We start from the raw sequence: 18,954 nt of genomic DNA on the forward strand, positions 1-18,954 counted from the left end.
TTCCTCTCTCTCTCTTTCTGTCTCTATGTACATATGTTTCTAACTCTCTCTCATGCCCTGTTACTTTGTCTTCCAGACAAAATAAATATACTTTTTTAAAATGAATCAATTATATATCTAATTTGTCTAATTTGCTTAAAAAAGATTTCAATGCAACCTGGATTGGAGAGAGATTATTGTACAGTAATATTAAAAAGACCTTGAACAAATATAGAGGAAATTTTCAGGACATTATTAGGCAAAAAAAGTTGATTATAAAATGACCATATGTCAAGAAACATAAAATTTTAAAACTTGCATTAACCATGAATTATGTTGGGACTTAAATTTGCCATTTGAATAAATTTATTGTTCCAAATGAATGGAATTCAATAGCAACCAGTAGATGGAAGATCTCTCTCTGCCTCTGCCTCTCTGTAACTCTGCCTTTCAAATAAATAAATAAATCTTAAAAAAAAAAAGCAAAAGAATCTGACAGAGGCAAAAATAAAAGAGAAATTGTTGAAAGCCCTTAGAAAAAAGGAGCTATTTCATATACTTTATTATACAAAGAAAACAAGTGATCCATAAATGTAACTGCATTATAATATTTAATTTTACTTATGTCCTTATTAGGTAAGATTATCAGTTACCCTTATTGCTCTCAGTTTTCTGATAAGGAAATTGATTATTACCAGATATTTATCCTCCAATATGAATTTTATCACCCATTTAGTCCAGTTGCAAATAAAATATTCAACTTATGACTGATATTCAACTAAATTTTAAAATTACTATTATAGAGAAATAGCACCACTGCATTGGGATCTGTGCATAAAGATATTACATGCAGCTGAATTTTCATAGTATAATAATTGGAAGTGATGTGAACAATCATCAGTAGAAGAATAATTGAATACAGCATGGTATATCCAAACTCCATAGTTTTGTATGTTAGTAAAAAGAATTGTATCCATATATCTTATCCTAGAGGTACAGTAAATGTATTTTATAAAGTATGAAATACAATTTGAAGAGGACTGCATGTAGTATGGTCTTATGATTGTAAGAGAAAGGATTGAAAATGCACATACCAGACAGGGGAAATCAGTTACTTCAGTGTGGGTAAACATGGAGAGGAAACTGGGGAAGATTATTGTTTCTTTACTTTTTACACATATTACCAGGATCACATCTTACTTTAACAACAAAAAAGAATAAATACATGATGTATTTTTACACTAGAAAATAAAATCAAAATTTTGCAGTGATTTAAGTGACAGACTGCTTGTGTTTGGTACATATTTTTACTTGAAGGGCATAAAATATTATTTTATTGAGGTAATAATACCAGGTCTGCAGGAGTTTTGTGAAAATTAAATGAGTAATGAGCATGAAGCCCTTTACACATAACAAGCTGTTAATTATGATAGTAGCTTTGGCCACAGGGCAATGTTTCAAAAGAGATTTTGCATTTCATTTCGGAGATGGGGATAATAGCATTTGATATGGATAGAAAAGTATGGGTAGAATTTCCACAAGTGAAAGCGGGGTAATAGGTAAGGAGATGACAAACACAGGATGTGTTCACAAAAAAAATAATTCAAAAAATGTGTTTTTAAAAATAAACAATGAAGAATTATAAATATATATGTGCCCAACTTCAGAATGCCTATAAATACATAAAGCAATTATTCAATGATCTCAAAGGAGAAATAGAGAGCAATACAACAACAGTAGGGGACTTCAATATGGCATTTATGACAATGGATGGATCATTCAGACAAAAAATCAATAAGGAAAGATTGGAATGAAATGGAGCTAACAGATATATACAAAACGTTACATCCAACAGCAGCAGAATACACATAAATCTCATGTGTGCATTCTCCATCATAGATCATATTTGGCCACCAAATAAGTCTTAACAAATTGAAGAAGTCTGAAAATCACGTCTTGCATCTTTCCCAACCACAATGGTATAAAACTAGATATTACTACCAAAAATAAAACTGGAAAATTCACAAATATATAAAATTTAAAAGCATACCCTCATGTAACCAAGGTAAAATAAGGAATAAAATGGGAAAATAAATGATATCTCCAGACAGATGAAAATGGAAACACAATATAACAAAATTTAAGGGATGCAGCAAAATCTAACAAAGAAATTTATACTGATAACATGAAAGAAAAACAAAAATATCAAATAAACAATTTAGCTTTATATTTCTATGAACTAGAAAAAGAAGACCAAACTAATGTCAAAGTTAGAAGGAAGGAAATAACAAAGATGAAACCAGAAATAAATGAAACAGAGACTAGGAAAATAATGGGAAAAAAAACAATGAATCTAAGAGTTGGTTTTTGAAAATAAATAAAATTGACAAACCTGTAGCTAGTTAACCTAGAAAAAGAAAACTCAAATAAATAAAATCACAAATGAAAGAGTAGATATTACAACTGATCACCTCTACTCAGAAATACAAAGTTGTAAGAAACTACTATGCCAAATTTTATGCTAAAAATGGATAACCTAGGAGAAATGAATGAATTCATAGATACATACAGTCTACCAGGACAGAATCATAAAGAAATAAAAAAAATCTCATGAGTAAGGAGAGTGAATCATGTCATCCAAAACTCCCATTAAAGAAAAGCCCAGCACCTCGTATCTTCACTTGTAAATTAAAATAAACATCTGATGAACTAATATCCATGGTTCTCAAACTGTTCCAGATAATTGAAGAGGAGGGAACACTTCCAAAAGCATTTAACAAAACCTGCATTATTCTGATATCAAAGCCAGACAAGCATACTACAATAAAAGAGATTTCCAGGCCAACACTACTGATAAACAAAGATGTAAAACACTATCAAACTGAATTCAACAGCACATTAATAGACTTATACAAAATAATCAAAGGGAATTTACCACTGGAATGCAAAGATATTTCAACATACACAAATCAATAAATGTGACACACTACATTATCAGGATGAAGGACAAAGTCATTTGACAAAATTCAACACCTTCTGGGGCAAGCATTGTGTTATGGTGGGTAGAGCTACCACAACAACAGCATCCCATATGAGTACTGGTTTGAGTCCTGGCTGCTCCACTTCTGATCCAGTTCCCTATTAATGTACATGAGAAAGCAGCAGAAGATGGTCCAAGTCATTGGGCCCCTGCACCCATGTGAGAGACCAGGAAGAAGCTCTTGGCTCCTGGCTTTAGCCTGATCCATTCCCAGCTGTTGTGACCACCTGGGGAATGAACCAGCAGGTGGAAAATCTCTCTTTCTTTCTCTCTCTTGCTCACTCTCTGTAACTGTGTCTTTCAAATAAAAAATACATTTTTTAAAAAATTCAACACCTTTGATGATGAAAACTCCCATAGATTAGGTACAGAAGGAATGTATCTCTGTACAGTAAAACCACATATGAAAACCTCATAGCTATAATCACTCTCAATGATAAAAAATTGAAAGCTTTTCATTTAAGATAAGGAGAAAGAAAAGGATATCAACTCTCACTATTTTAAAAAAATTAAATGTATTTGAAAGGCAGAGAGAACAATAGATCTCCCACTCACAGTTTCAGTACTCAAACGACTGCAACAGTCAAGGATGGGCCAGCACAAACATAGGAAACTGGAACTCAATTGGGATCTCTCAAGTAGGTGGCAGAGAATGAACACCTGTGGCCTTGCAGGGTACACATTAGCAGGAAGCTGGAATTAGAAGTGGAGCCAAGACTCAAATCAATCAGCCACTTAACTGCTGTGCCAAATCCCTATTCCTCTTACTCACTACTTTTATGTAACATAGTTTTAGAAGTTCTAACCAGACCAATTAGACAAGAAAAGCAAATAAAACACATCCAAATAAGAAAAGATGAAATAAAACTGTTTCTGCAGATAACATAATCTTATATATTGAAAACCCTAAAAAATCTATCCAAAAAAACCTGTTAGAACTAATAAATGAATTCAATAAAGTTCAAGATACAAAATCAACATACACAAATTAATTGTTTTTTATAAACTAATGTGAGAGTAATTTTTGCTTCAAACCGAATGGATTAAGGAATGCTTAGAGAACTGGTGAAGCATTATATCTGAGTGTGTCTGTGAGGCTGTTTTCATATTCAGAGGAGAATGGCTGCTAAATTTATGGAATTAGTGGGGAAGACCCACATTCAATGAAGGTGAATACCATCTAATCAGCTGGGAGCCTGGATACAAGGAAAAAACAATACCCTCTCTCCTGGAACTGGGATACATTTTACTCCTCTTTTTAGACATCAGAACTCCAGGTTCTTTGGCCTTAAATACTCTAGCACTCACACTAGTGGTTCCTTAGTTTATCAGGACATTGGCCTCAAACTGAGGGTTACACTATTGGCTTCCCTGATTTTGAGGCCATTGGACTTGGACCCACCAATGCTACTGGCATCTCAGAGTCTCCAAGTTGTTTGTAGACGGCCTGTCATGGGAATTCTCTGCTTCCATAATTGTTTGAACTTATTTCTGTGGTAAATTCTCACTAATGTATCTGTTTAAATGTATTTTTCTATGTCTATATTTATATCCTATTGTTTCTGTCTAGAGAATCCTGACCAATATAACTAATAAGGAATTCGCTTACTACTGGTGACTTCTTTATTTAGTGGAGGATTAACCTTGTGATTATAAAATAAACTGAAAGTATATCATTGCAAAAACTAAAAGAAAAATAAGAAATGAAGGAAGAGAGAGGGTGGAAGCATGGCAGAAGGGAGGGTAGGGTGAGAAGTATCATTATGTTCTTAAATATGTATATATGAAATACATGAAATTTTCTCACCTTATATAAATAATTTTTAAAAACCATTTATAATAGCATAGAACAAAATATTTAGAAATAGATTTGAAAAAGCAACTAGAAGGCTTATACATTGAAAAACTGGTCTTAATAATGATTTCTCAGATATTACAACAAAAGTCTAGGGAATAAAAACAAAAATAAGTAAGTGGGACTACATCAAAGTAAAAGTTTCTGTATAGCAGAGGAAACAATCAATGATATGAAAAGCAATCTATAAAATGGAGGAAATAGTTGTAAACCATATACTTGATAAAGGGTTGATATCCAGAATATATAAGGAACTCTGACAACAGCCAAAAACAAACAGAATAACCCAATTAAGGATAGGTAAATGATCTGAGTAGATATTGTTCCAAGGAAGACAAACACATGACTAACAGGTAAATAAAGAAGTGTTCCATATTACGAATTACTAGGGAAATGCAACTCAATACTACAATGAGGTATCATCTCACATGTGCTAGAATAGCAACTATCAAAAAGACAAATGATAGCAAGTGTTATGATGTGGAAAAAACAGAACTCATATTGTTGATGAGAATGTATCTTGGTATAGTCATTATGGAAAGCAATATGGAGGTTCTTCAAAAACTTCAAAAACCATATGATCTCACAATCTCAATTCTGGGTAAACATTGAAAAGAAATAAAATCAATATCTCAGAGTCACAAGCACTCTCGTGTTCATTGCAGCATTATTCAAAATAACCACAATAAAGAAACACCCTAAGTGTCTGTCAAAAGAACAGATCAAGAGATGGTAGTATACATAAACAATGGAATATTATTTGGCCTTAAATAAGAAATAAAATCCTACTATTTAGGACTAGATGGATGAATCCACAGGATGTTAAGTTAAATGAAATTAGCCAGACACAGAAAGACAAATGCTGCATGATCTCACTTTTTGTAGAATATAAAATATTAAAATTCTCAGAAACGGGATGGAAGAGTTTTTACCAGGGTTGTGGATGTATTGGTCAAAGAGTATAAAATTTAAGTTATAAGATTAATGAATTCTCTGCATTTATTGAGATAATAATGTGAAATTTATTCTTCAATTTGTTAATGTAATTGATCACATTTATTGGTTTTCATATGTTGAACCATCCCCTCATACCAGGGATAAATCCCACTTGGTATAGGTGAATGAACTTTCTGATGTGTTGTTGGATTAGATTAGCAAGTATTTTGTTGAGGATTTCTGCATTTATGTTTATCGGCGATATTGGTCTATAGTTTTCTTTCTTTCTTTCTTGTATCTTTTCCTTGACTTGGAGTTAAGGTGATACTGGCCTCATAGAAGGAGTTTGAGAGGATTTCCTTCCTTTCAGTTGTTTTCAATAATCTTGAGAAAAATTGGAATTAGTTCTTCTCTAAAAGTCCAATAGACTTTAGCAGTGAAGCCTGGACTTTTCTTTAATGGGAGGGTCTTTATTACCAATTCAATCACTGTCTTTGTTATTGGTTTGTTTCGCTTTTCTATATCTTCATAACTCAATTTTGGTAGATTGTATGTGTCCATGAATCTATCCATTTTGTCTAGATTATCCAATATGTTGGGATATAGCTGTTTGTAATAATTCCTGATGATTCTTATTTCTGTGATATCTCTTCTTAAATCTCCTTTTTATCTCTGATTTGGGTCTTCTTTTTTTTTTTGGTCAGTTGGGCCAATGGTATATCAATTTTGTTTATTTTTTCAAAAAAAAAACAGCTCTTAATTTCATTGATCTATTATTGCTATTCTCAATAGATGCAGAGAAGCATTTGATAAATACAATATCATTTCATGATAAAAACCTTAAGCAAACTGGGCATAGAGAGAACATTCCTCAACACAATCAAGGCATTTATGACAAACTCACAGCCAGCATCTTATTGAATGGGGAAAAGTTGGAAGCATTTCCACTGAGATCCGGAACCAGACAAGGATGCCCACTCTCATCAGTGCTATTCAATATAGCCCTGGAAATTTTAGCCAGAGCCATTAGGCAAGAAAAAGAAATCAAAGAGATACAAATTGGAAAGGAAGAAATCAAATTATCTCTATTTGCAGATGACATGATTCATATATAGGGGAAGCAAAAGACTCCACCAACTAAGAGACTGTTGGAAGTCATGAAAGAGTTTGGTAAATGTCGCTCCCCCTCTTCGTGGAGGAACGACACAGGACCCTGCGCTGTTCTTTCGTCTGCTCGGCCCTCCCCGGGTTTGCTGCTGGTTCTTCCCGGGTTGGCTACTGTCACTCCACCTCCGTGGAAGGGCGGTTCCCCCTGCCACATTCCCCACTTCCGTGGGGGAGCGGCACACCGCCGGCCGGCTCTCTCGGGGGCTGCACAGGTGTTCCCTCAGATGTTCCCCTTAGATGTTCCTCGTGCATGTTGTCTCTCTCCTCCTTTATAGTCCTCTTCCACCAATCCCAACTCTGCTACCCACACGCCGAGCACGCTGCTCTCCTCCAATCAGGAGCAGGTCCTACAGTTTATTGGTTGAACTGGAGGCAGCTGCATAGAAGCTGTTTTCTCCTTTCCCAGCGCCATATTGTGGGAGAGCAGATGCATAGAATAAGTCTTAATTCCAGTAACTTAGTCTAGTCTGGGTTGCTCCCCACAGGTAAAGTGGCAGGATAAAAAATTAACCCAAAAAATCAATAGCCTTTGTGTACACAGAAAATGCCATGGCTTAAAAAGACTTCTTTTTTTTTTAAAAAAAAAAAAAAGATTCTATTTATTTGAGAGACAGAGTTACAGACAAAGAAAGGGAGAGACAGAGAGAGAGGTCTTCCATACGCTGGTTCACTCCCCAAATGGCTACAACGTCCAGAGCTGGGCCGATCCAGAGCCAGGATCCAGGAGCTTCCTCTGGATCTCCCACATAGGTGCAGGGGCCAAAGCACTTAGGCCATATTCCACTGCATTCCCAGGATGTTAGCAGAGAGCTGGATCAGAAAATGGGCAGCTGGGCCACAAACCAGCTCCCGTATGGGATCCTGGCACCAGGGGCAGAGGTTTAGCCTACTACACCACAGCGCAGGCCCCTGAGAAAGAACTTCTAAATTCAATCCCAATCACAACAGCTAAAAAAAAAAAAACAGTCAAATACCTTGGAAGAAATTTAACCAAGGAGGTGAAAGATCTCTATGATGAAAATTACAAAACACTAAAGAAAGAAATATAAGAAGGCATTAAAAATGGAAAAAATCTTCCATGTTCAAGGATTGGAGGAATCAATATTATCAAAATGTCCATACTACCAAAAGCATTTATAGATTCAATTTGATCCCAATCAAAATACCAATGACATTCTTCACAGATTTAGAGAAAACGATGCTGAAATTAATAAGGAAACACAAGAGATCCTGAATAGCTAAAGCAATCTTATATAGTAAAAGCAAAGCCAGAGGCATCACAATACCAGATTTCAAGACACACTATGGGGCAGTTATAATCAAAACAACATGGTACTGGCAAAAAAAACAGACTTGTAGACAAATACAACAGAATAGAAACTTCAGAAATCAATCCACACATCCACAGCCAACTTATCTTTGATAAAGATGCTAAAATAAGGGGCTGGCGCTATGGCACAGTTGGTTAAAACCCCAGCCTACAGCACCAGCATCCCATATGGGCACCGGTTCCACTGATTCGAGTCCCAGCTTCTCCTCTTCCAATCCAGCTCTCTGCTATGGCTTGGGAAAGCAATAGAAGATGGTACAAGTCCTTGGATCCTTGCACCTATGTGGGAGACCTGGAAGAAGCTCCTGGCCGTTGCAGTCATTTGCGGAGTGAACCAGCAGAATGGAAGACCTCTCTCTCTCTCTCTCTCTCTCTCTCTGGCTCTACCTCTCTCTGTAACTCTGTCTTTCAAATAAATAAAATAATTATTATTTTAAAAAAAGGAGCTCAAATAAGTCCACGGAGCAGAGACAGTCTCTTTAAGAAATGGTGCTGGAGAAACTGGATCTCCATGTGCAGAAGTAAGAAACTAGACCCTTACCTTAAGCCTTGCACAAAAGTCCACTCAAAATGGATCAAAGAACTAAATCTATGACCTGATACCATCAAATCATTAGAGAACATGGGGAAAATTTTGCAAGACATTGGCACAGACAAAAATTTCTTGGAAAAGACTCCAGAAGCACAGGCAATCAAAGCAAAAAATGACAAAGAGGATTACATCAAGCTGAAAAGTATATGCACTGCAAAATATACTGTTGCAGTTGATTTCTCAACAATGTTGCAATGGATTCATTTCTGAGAGGAGGAGCGTGGTGGGGGCAAGAGGCGCGGAGTCACCACACAAACCCGGGGAGTCAGGTGAAAGTGGACTTGAGGCAAGCAGCCCGCAGACTCGTTTATTTCAGTTGGTACAACATCTTATACAGCCAAGACCAGCAAATCTGGTCAAGGGGCGGTCTATGCCCCAATCAATCACAGCCTGTTGCCAGGCAGGCTCTGTTTGCCATGTGGGTTTCAAATCCATCCAATCACAGCCTGTTGCCTGGCAGGCTCCGTTGCTAGGTGGGTTTCAAAGCCATTCCTGAGTAACTGACGCTTGCTTGCCAGCGGCCACCTTGGCATGGCCTTCTCATTCCACCACAATATACACTCAGCAAAGTGAAGAGACAACTGATAGAATGGGAGAAAATATTTGCAACCTACACAACTGTTAAGGGGTTAACATCCAGAATCTATAAAGAGCTCAAGAAACTCAACAATAAAAAAACAGTCCAGTTAAGAAATGGGCCAAGGACTTGAACCGGCATTTTTCAAAAGATGAAATTCAAATGGCCAACAGACACTTGAAAAAATGCTCAGGATTACTAGCTATCAGGCAGATGCAAATCAAAACTACAATGAGATTTCATCTTACTCCAGTTAGAATGGCCCACATACAGACAGCAACAAATGACAAATGCTGGTTTCAATGTGAGGAAAAAGGTACACCTGATCCACTGCTGGTAGAAATGTAAACTGGTACAACCACTATGGAAGATAGTATGGAGATACCTCAGAAATCTGCACATAGAACTACCATATGATCTAGTCATTCCACTCCTGGGAATTTACCCAAACAAAAAGAAATCAGTATATGAAAGAGATATCTGTACCTTCACATTCATTGCAGCACAATCCACAATAGTTAAGATATAGAATCAACCCAGATGTCCAACAACTGCTGACTGGATAAAGAAATTATGGTATATATACACTATGGAATGCTACTCAGCTGTTAAAAAAATGAAATCCTGTCTTTTGCAACAATATGGTCACAACTAGAAATCATTATACTTAGTGAAATAAGACAGTCCCCAAAAGACAGATAGCATATGTTTTCCCTGATATGATGCAACTATAAATAAATACCTAAAATGTAATGTATTGGAGTGAAATAGACATTCTGAGAATAGTTGATTGTTTATAGCCCTTGTCTTTTTAATTGAGGAACAATCTTTTGTTTTATTTTGTTTCTCTTCATACAATTTACTGAACTCTTTACTTAGAGTGAGGTTAACTATATGATAATTAAGTACATTGATAATAGATCATTGTAAAAATTAAGAATGGGAATCTGAGAGGGAGGGGGAGGAAAGATTGGAATGTGGGCAGGAGGGAGGGGGGAGGAAGTCCCACTATGTTCCTAAATCTGTATATATATATAAAATATACTAAACTTATATAACTTAAATAAAATTTTAAAAAAGATAAGTTTAAAAAAAGAAACCATAAAGTTTTGTACCTTAAATATATACAATTTTTACTTGTCAATTATACCTCAATAACACGCAAAAATGAAATAAAGAGGTTAAATTTGGTGGAAAAGAGCAAAGGAAGTAGGATAATGGCGGTTTGAAGTGTTCCTGGGTCTGAAAATTGTGTTTTGGAACAGGAAGAAATCTCAGAATTGTCAGCAAGCAGAAGCTAAACCTACACTAAAGATTAAATTAAAACATCAATAATTTCTTTTTTTAAGATTTATTTATTTATTTATTTATTTGAGAGGTAGAGTTACACACAGTGAGAGGGAGAGGCAGAGAGAAAGGTCTTCCTTCCGTTCGTTCATTTGCCAGATGGTTGCAACAGCTGGAGCTACGCCAATCCGAAGCCAGGAGCCAGGAGCTTCTTCCGGGTCTCCCACTCGGGTGCAGGGGCTCAAGGACTTGGGCCATCTTCTACTGCTTTCCCAGGTCATAGCAGAGAGCTGGATTTGAAGAGGAGCAGCCGGGACTGGAACCGGCGTCCATATGGGATGCTGGTGCCATAGGCAGAAGATTAGCCTCTTGTGCCATGGTGCCAGCCCCAAAAATTTCTTGTTAAAAAAAAGTACAGGCCAGCGCCATGGCTCACTAGGCTAATCCTCTCTCTCTTTCTCTCCTGCTCTCTGTCTGTAACTCTGCCTCTCAAATAAATAAATAAATAGGCCGGCAATGTGGCTTACTAGGCTACTCCTCTGCCTGTGGCGCTGGCACCCCGGGTTCTAGTCCTAGTTGGGGCACCGGATTCTGTCCCAGTTGCTCCTCTTCCAGGCCAGCTCTCTGCTGTGGCCCGGGAAGGCAATGGAGGATGGCCCAAGTGCTTGGGCCCTGCAACCACATGGGAGACCAGGAGGAAGCACCTGGCTCCTAGCTTCAGATCGGCGCAGTGCGCCGGCTGCAACACAGTAGCTGTAGCGGCCATTTGGAGGGTGAACCAACGGAAGGAAGACCTTTCTCTCTGTCTCTCTCTCTCTCTCTCTCTCTCACTATCTAACTCTGCCTGTTAAAAAAAGAAAAGTACAGAAGATTTAGTTAGCAGTGGAACCAGGACATAAGAAAGGAGTAACTTTGGAAAATGGGAGTATATTTCATCAAATGCTAAAGAAAAATAATGTAGAGGTGTAGACTGATTATTTAGAATGGAGAAATTTCACACTGGAAATCTTTTTCTTCCCCCATAAATAAAGAGGCAGAAAAAGAGTAATTCTAGCAAGGGTTTGGTACTTTGAAAGAAATGGAGAAGGTTTAGGGCAATTTCAATGGAAAGGACTATAAAATTCTTATAGTTGCTTAAGACCACTTGTTACGAGAAAGAAAGGCCTACCTGGGATCAGAGCACATAAGAAGCATGTTTTTGAGCTTTTCCAGTCAACTTCAGTGCCTAAAAAGTAACAGCAAATTTCAAGCACCACCCTAATATCCCTTTCTCCCCCTTTTATGGAGTACTAGAATCTATGATTTCCTGAACGCATGACTATCCAGAATAAATCTCATTTACTAATTTTCTTGGCAACTAAGTACACCCATGTGAAGAAATGTGAGAAAAGTAATATGCACACAATTCAGTGTGTCCTTTAAAGACGAAATTATGTTTGCCTCTTCTTTTTCCTCTTCAAGCCTGTACTACATGCAATGCAGAAATAGGGCTGGGCATTTCAGACTATGTGGATGAGGAGAATATCTTAAAGATGACGCCAACCCAAATGCCCATCAACAGTAGACTGGATAAAGAAATTATGGGACATGTACTCTATAGAATACTATACAGCAGTCAAAAACAATGAAACCCGGTCATTTGCAACAAGATGGAGGAACTTGGAAAACATCATGCTGAGTGAATTAAGCCAGTCCCAAAGGGACAAATATATGTTCTCCCTGATCAGCGACAACTAACTGAGCACCAAAGGGGAAACCTGTTGAAGTGAAAGGGACACTATGAGAAACAGTGACTTGATCAGCTCTTGTCCTGACTGTTGATGTACAATGTAATACTTTATCTATTTTAGTATTTTTTTTTCTTCTAGTACTATTGGTTGAACTCTGTAATTAACACACAATTATTCTTAGGTGTTTAAATTTTAACTGAAAAGTGATCCCTGTTAGGAATTTGGAAAGCATTATGCTGAGTAAAATAAGCCAATCCCAAAGGGACAAATGCCACTTGTTCTCCCTGATAGGTGACAACTAACTGAGCACCAAAAAGGAAACCTGTTAAAGTGAAATGAACACTATGAGAAACGGTGACTTGATCAGCCCTTGCCCTGACTGTTGATGAACAACTTAATGTGTTATCCCTCTTAGTATTTTTGTTTGTTTGTTCTACTTAATACTTTTGGTTGAATACTGTAATCAATACACAGTTATTCTTAAGTGTTGAAACTTAACTGAAAAGTGATCGCTATTAAATACAAGAGTGGGAATAAGAGAGGGAAGAGATGTGCAATTCGGGATATACTCAAACTGACTTGCCCCAAATGGTAGAGTTAGAAACATACCAGGGGATTCCAATTCAATCCCATCAAAGTGGCATGTACCAATGCCATCTCACTAGTCCCGATGATCAATTTCTGTTCACAATTGATCATAATGATAGGACTAAAAGCCAAAGGCATCACATAAACAAGACTAGTGTCTGCAAATACTAGCTGACAGAATCAAAAAGGGAGAGAATGATCCAACATGGGAAGCAAGATACACAGCAGACCCATAGAATGGCAGAAGTCCTAAACAGCACTCTGGCCTCAGAATCAGCCCTTAAGGCATGCAGATCCGGCTAAAAAGCCCATGAGAGTATTTCAGGCATGGAAAGCCAAAACACCCTGGCAAAAAAAAAAAAAAAAAACCTAATTGAAAGATCTCCGCAAGTGAGAGCCCAGTGGAAAGAACAGGTCGTCAAAGAAGGTGGTACCTTTCTCTGAAGGGAGGAGAGAACTTCCACTTTGACTATGATCTTGTCTAAATATGATCAGAATCGGTTAACTCAAAAGGCTTCCATAGCCTTGGCAACTCATGACAAGAGCCTAGGGTGATTACTGATGCCATAAACAAGAGTGTCAATTTGTTAAGTCAACAACAGGAGTCACTGTGCACTTACTCCGCATGTAGGATCTCTGTCCTTAATGTGCTGTACATTGTGATTTAATGCTATAACTAGTACTCAAACAGTATTTTTCACTTTGTGTTTCTATGTGGGTGCAAACTGTTGAAATCTTTACTTAATATATGCTAAACTGATCTTCTGTATATAAAAAGAATTGAAAATGAATCTTGATGTGAATGGAAGGGGGGAGAGAGCAGGAAAGGGGAGGGATGCGGGTGGGACGGAAGTTATGGGGGGGAAAGCCATTGTAATCCATAAGCTGTACTTTGGAAATTTATATTCATTAAATAAAAGTTAAAAAAAAAAGATGACGCACCATGGAAATAGAAACAAGTTGGACCCCTAATGCTTTAGGAATCCAAACTGAAAATTCTACATAAAGCTGAAATACACTTTTAACTTGTTTATGTTGCTATTTTAGATCTCTATAACACACAAAATATACATATTTATAGCCGAGAAATTAGCAAGCCAGAATTTAAAAGAGATTCTTTTTTTTAACTTTTATTTAATGAATATAAATTTCCAAAGTACACCTTATGGATTACAATGGCTTCCCCCCCATAACGTCCCTCCCACCTGCAACCCTCCCCTTTCCCACTCCCTCTCCCCTTCCACTCACATCAAGATTCATTTTCATTTCTCTTTATATACAGAAGATCAATTTAGCATACATTAAGTAAAGATTTCAACAGTTTGCTCCCACACAGAAACATAAAGTGAAAAATACTGTTTGAGTACTAGTTATAGCATTAAATCTCAATGTACAGCACACTAAGGACAAAGATCCTACATGAGGAGTAAGTGCGCAGTGACTCCTGTTGTTGACTTAACAATTTGACACTCTTGTTTATGGCATCAGTAATCAACCTAGGCTCTTGTCATGAGCTGCCTAGGCTATGGAAGCCCCCTGAGTTCACTGACTATGATAATTTTTAGACAAGGCCATGGTCAAAGTGGAAGTTCTCTCCTCCCTTCAGAGAAATGTACCTCCTTCTTTGATGACCCATTCTTTCCACTGGGATCTCACTCACGGAGATCTTTCATTTAGGTTTTTTTTTTTTCCCCAGAGTGTCTTGGCTTTCCATGCCTGAAATACTCTCATGGGCTTTTCAGCCGGATCTGCATGCCTTAAGGGCTGATTCTGAGGCCAGAGTGCTGTTTAGGACTTCTGCCATTCTATGGGTCTGCTGTGTATCTTGCTTCTCATGTTGGATCATTCTCTCCCTTTTTGATTCTGTCAGCTAGTATTTGCAGACACTAGTCTTGTTTATGTGATGCCTTTGGTTCTTAGTCCTATCATTATGATCAATTGTGAACAGAAATTGATCATCGGGACTAGTGAGATGGCATTGGTACATGCCACTTTGATGGGATTGAATTGGAATCCCCTGGTATGTTTCTAACTCTACCGTTTGAGGTAAGTCAGCTTGAGCATGTCCTGAATTGCACATCTCTTCCCTCTCTTATTCTCACTCTTATATTGAACAGTGATCACTTTTCAGTTAAGTTTCAGCACTTAAGAAGAATTGTGTATTGATTACAGTATTCAACCAAAATTATTAAGTAGAACAAACAAACAAAAATACTAAGAGGGATAACACATTAAGTTGTTCATCAACAGTCAGGGCAAGGGCTGATCAAGTCACCGTTTCTCATAGTGTTCATTTCACTTTAACAGGTTTCCTTTTTGGTGCTCAGTTAGTTGTCACCTATCAGGGAGAACAAGTGGCATTTGTCCCTTTGGGATTGGCTTATTTTACTCAGCATAATGCTTTCCAAATTCCTAACAGGGATCACTTTTCAGTTAAAATTTAAACACCTAAGAATAATTGTGTGTTAATTACAGAGTTCAACCAATGGTACTAGAACAAAAAAATTACTAAAATGGATAAAGTATTACATTGTACTAATGTGGAAATGATGATAATGGGAATGAGGTAGTATATCTATGTTTAGCCTTTCTGAATCTAAACTCTAATTTTTGAAATGATAGTAGTATTAGTATATATCTCATAATTTTTTTTTTGACAGGCAGAGTGGACAGTGAGAGAGAGAGACAGAGAGAAAGGTCTTCCTTTGCCGTTGGTTCACCCTCCAATGGCCGCCGCGGCCAGCGCGCTGCGGCCGGCGCACCGCGCTGATCCGATGGCAGGAGCCAGGAGCCAGGTGCTTTTCCTGGTCTCCCATGGGGTGCAGGGCCCAAGCACCTGGGCCATCCTCCACTGCACTCCCTGGCCACAGCAGAGAGCTGGCCTGGAAGAGGGGCAACCGGGACAGAATCCGGCGCCCCGACCGGGACTAGAACCCGGTGTGCCGGCGCCGCTAGGTGGAGGATTAGCCTAGTGAGCCGCGGCGCCGGCCATATATCTCATAATTTTGACATGATTAAATGAACAATGAATATAAAGCACTTAATGTAATGTTTGACATGTTTTTTTTTGCCAGGTAGAGGTAGACAGGGAGAGAGAGAGACAGAGAGAAGAGTTATAGACAGTGAGAGAGAGAGAGACAGAGAGAAAGGTCTTTCTTCCGTTGGTTCACTCCCCTAATGGCCACTACAGCTGGCGCTGCACTGATCTGAAGCCAGGAGCCGGGTACTTCCTCCTGGTCTCCCATGTGGGTGCAGGGACCCAAGAACTTGGGCCATCCTCCACTGCACTCCTGGGCCACAGCAGAGAGCTGGACTGGAAGAGGAACAACTGGCACTAGTACCCAGTGCCCCAACCTGGACTAGAACCCAGGGTGCCGGTGCTGTAGGCGGAGGACTAGCCATATTACCAGTGCTCAGTAAGTGGTTTCTATTATTTTGCTGAGATATTGAAGATTAAATGAGATGATATAGAAAATATACTGTCACATTTTAAGAAATATGTGGAACATTTGTTTCTGATGTTCTTTCTTTTAATCTCAGAATAGTTTTAAATTTGCAAAACAAAAAAATTACAAAGTAATAGAAAGAGCTCCCATATAATCCATGCCCATTTCTTTATATTATTAATGGTGTTGTTTTCATCACTGTTACAATTTTCAGTATTATTTTTCATTGATGGCTTCCATATTGTTTAGGAAAGCCATTAAGACCAGAATTATTCATTGAGAACAATTAAAAGTCATTACAGGACAAGAAATGATAGGGACACAAAAACAGTTTCAGTAGGAGTGAAAAAACAGAAGAATTAGGAAGAGAAGGAATTAAAGTCAGAGAAAAGGAGAGAAATTTCCAGCGGATCTGAGTTTACACAAGCTCCATTGGCCTATGCATGTAAATAACTCACATTAATAATATTTGAATACTGGCTTTTTAAAAAAGATTTATCTATTTACTTGGAAGTCAGAGTTACACACACACACACAGAGAGAGAGAGAGAGAGGTCTTCCATCTGCTGGTTCACTCCCCAGTTGGCCGCAACAGCTGGAGCTGCGCAGATCCGAAGCCAGGAGCCAGGAGCTTCTTCTGGGTCTCCCACGTGGGTGCAGGGGCCCAAAGACTTGGGCCATCTTCTTCTGCTTTCCCAGGCTACAGCAGAGAGCTGGATTGGAAGTGGAACAGCCGGGACTCAAACCGGTGCCCATATGGGATGCTGGCACTGCAGGCCAGGGTGTTAACCCACTGTGCCACAGTGCCGGCCACAGAACACTGGTTTTTCCCATTTATGGCTCAGTCCCCTATAATTTTCCACCATTACCTCTTCTTCCCAACTATTTCTACAGGTTTCTAGGTAGCATTTCACATGGCATTCCTAAACTCCTATTCCCTCTTCCCACCACTGCTAATTAGCCATTCCACTGTCTGGGTACTACAGTCTCTTCTGGGCCCCATGATCTCTGCTACATGTTGCTGCTCTACTAGACACCACAGCTTTCCCCAGACACCGGTACTGAGAAAATACATCTAAGCTCTAAAGAAATCTTAATGAGCTAAGAAAGCACTTTTCTCTCCTCTATGTTATACTTTCAAAAGGAATAGGCAGTGCTGCTTTTTCGCCCTAGTGTTTGCAGGGCTTTTCATGAAATAACCTTTTCAGTTCTATTTATATTCTTCTTTCCTGCCCCCTGGAGGTCCCAGGTAGGAGTATTTTAGCGTTTGAATTAGAGCTAACATATGATACTCAGAATTGTTCATCCCTTTCAAGGATTAATAATTAATTTTAGATTCAGGAATCATGCCTAGTTTTATCTTCTGCTAGACAGAGCTACCCAAGCGATTCCTCAGTGCCTTTCCAAAGGCATTCAAGTTATCACACCAAGGCAGCAAGTATGATCAGAAAAACCTGAATTGCAGTTCGGTTTTAAAATCGCATCTATGCCTCCTTTCTTGCTGTCAAGTAGGTTAGGGTTAGCCTTCAGACATCTGGCGAGGACAGAAACAGCAGCTGTTATGGAAAGAGCCTTTCAGACTGAAGGGTACAACCACAACAGTAAGAGACGAATCATGCACAAAATCTTCCAATCAAATTGCAAGCAAAATAATGAAGTAGTATACCACATTAAGGAGGGGCCAAAGACAGTTTTTTTTTTTTTTTAAATCCAGAGTAAAGACAGCTAAGAGTCCCGCAACAGAGAAACAAGAGCAAGTATAGGCAGATCCAACTCCAATAGGGAGGCTTGCGAGCAATTGTCTAATGTTAGTTTATGCTGAATGCTTCCCCTTGGGGTTCAATGAGGATAAGATGATGAGCAGGTATATTAGCCTGGTCTGAAGGACCAGAAGAGAGATTGTTACTTCTACTCTCCCTCCTATCTTTCCTGCATGAATTGAGGTAGGGTGTTTCCTGTATTCAGTTGGTGGAAATTTCTGACATATTCTGTGGCATTAAAACAATCACATAGTTTATTAGGATTTTTAAATATATTTAATACATCTTTAATATAAAGACAAAAGAAGATTAAAAAAATCAGTAGGTGATAATTTCCCTGCCATGCTAACTTCATTGATCATTTTTAAAGGGATACATGAATAAACCTATGAATTTTAAACAGTACAGAATTATATAAATTAAAAGTTAATACCCTCTCTACCATTCCCTGAAAATCTTTTGACTAAAGGTAACACTTGTTATGAATTTCCTGTAATGCTTCTTAGAATAATTACTAGAGAGAGAGAGAGAGACAGAGAGAGACACAGAGAGACACAGAGAGTTCAGAATTGCCTTCCATATTCTGGATTATAAATAAATTCACTAATGAGTTCCCTTGCAATTTTTAATATTTTTAATGTTTAAGCATTTGATTCATCTGGAGATT

The sequence above is a fragment of the Oryctolagus cuniculus genome, chromosome X (assembly GCF_051225735.1).
Source record: "Oryctolagus cuniculus isolate XC-2025 breed Fujian yellow rabbit chromosome X, ASM5122573v1, whole genome shotgun sequence".
NCBI lineage: Eukaryota > Metazoa > Chordata > Mammalia > Lagomorpha > Leporidae > Oryctolagus > Oryctolagus cuniculus.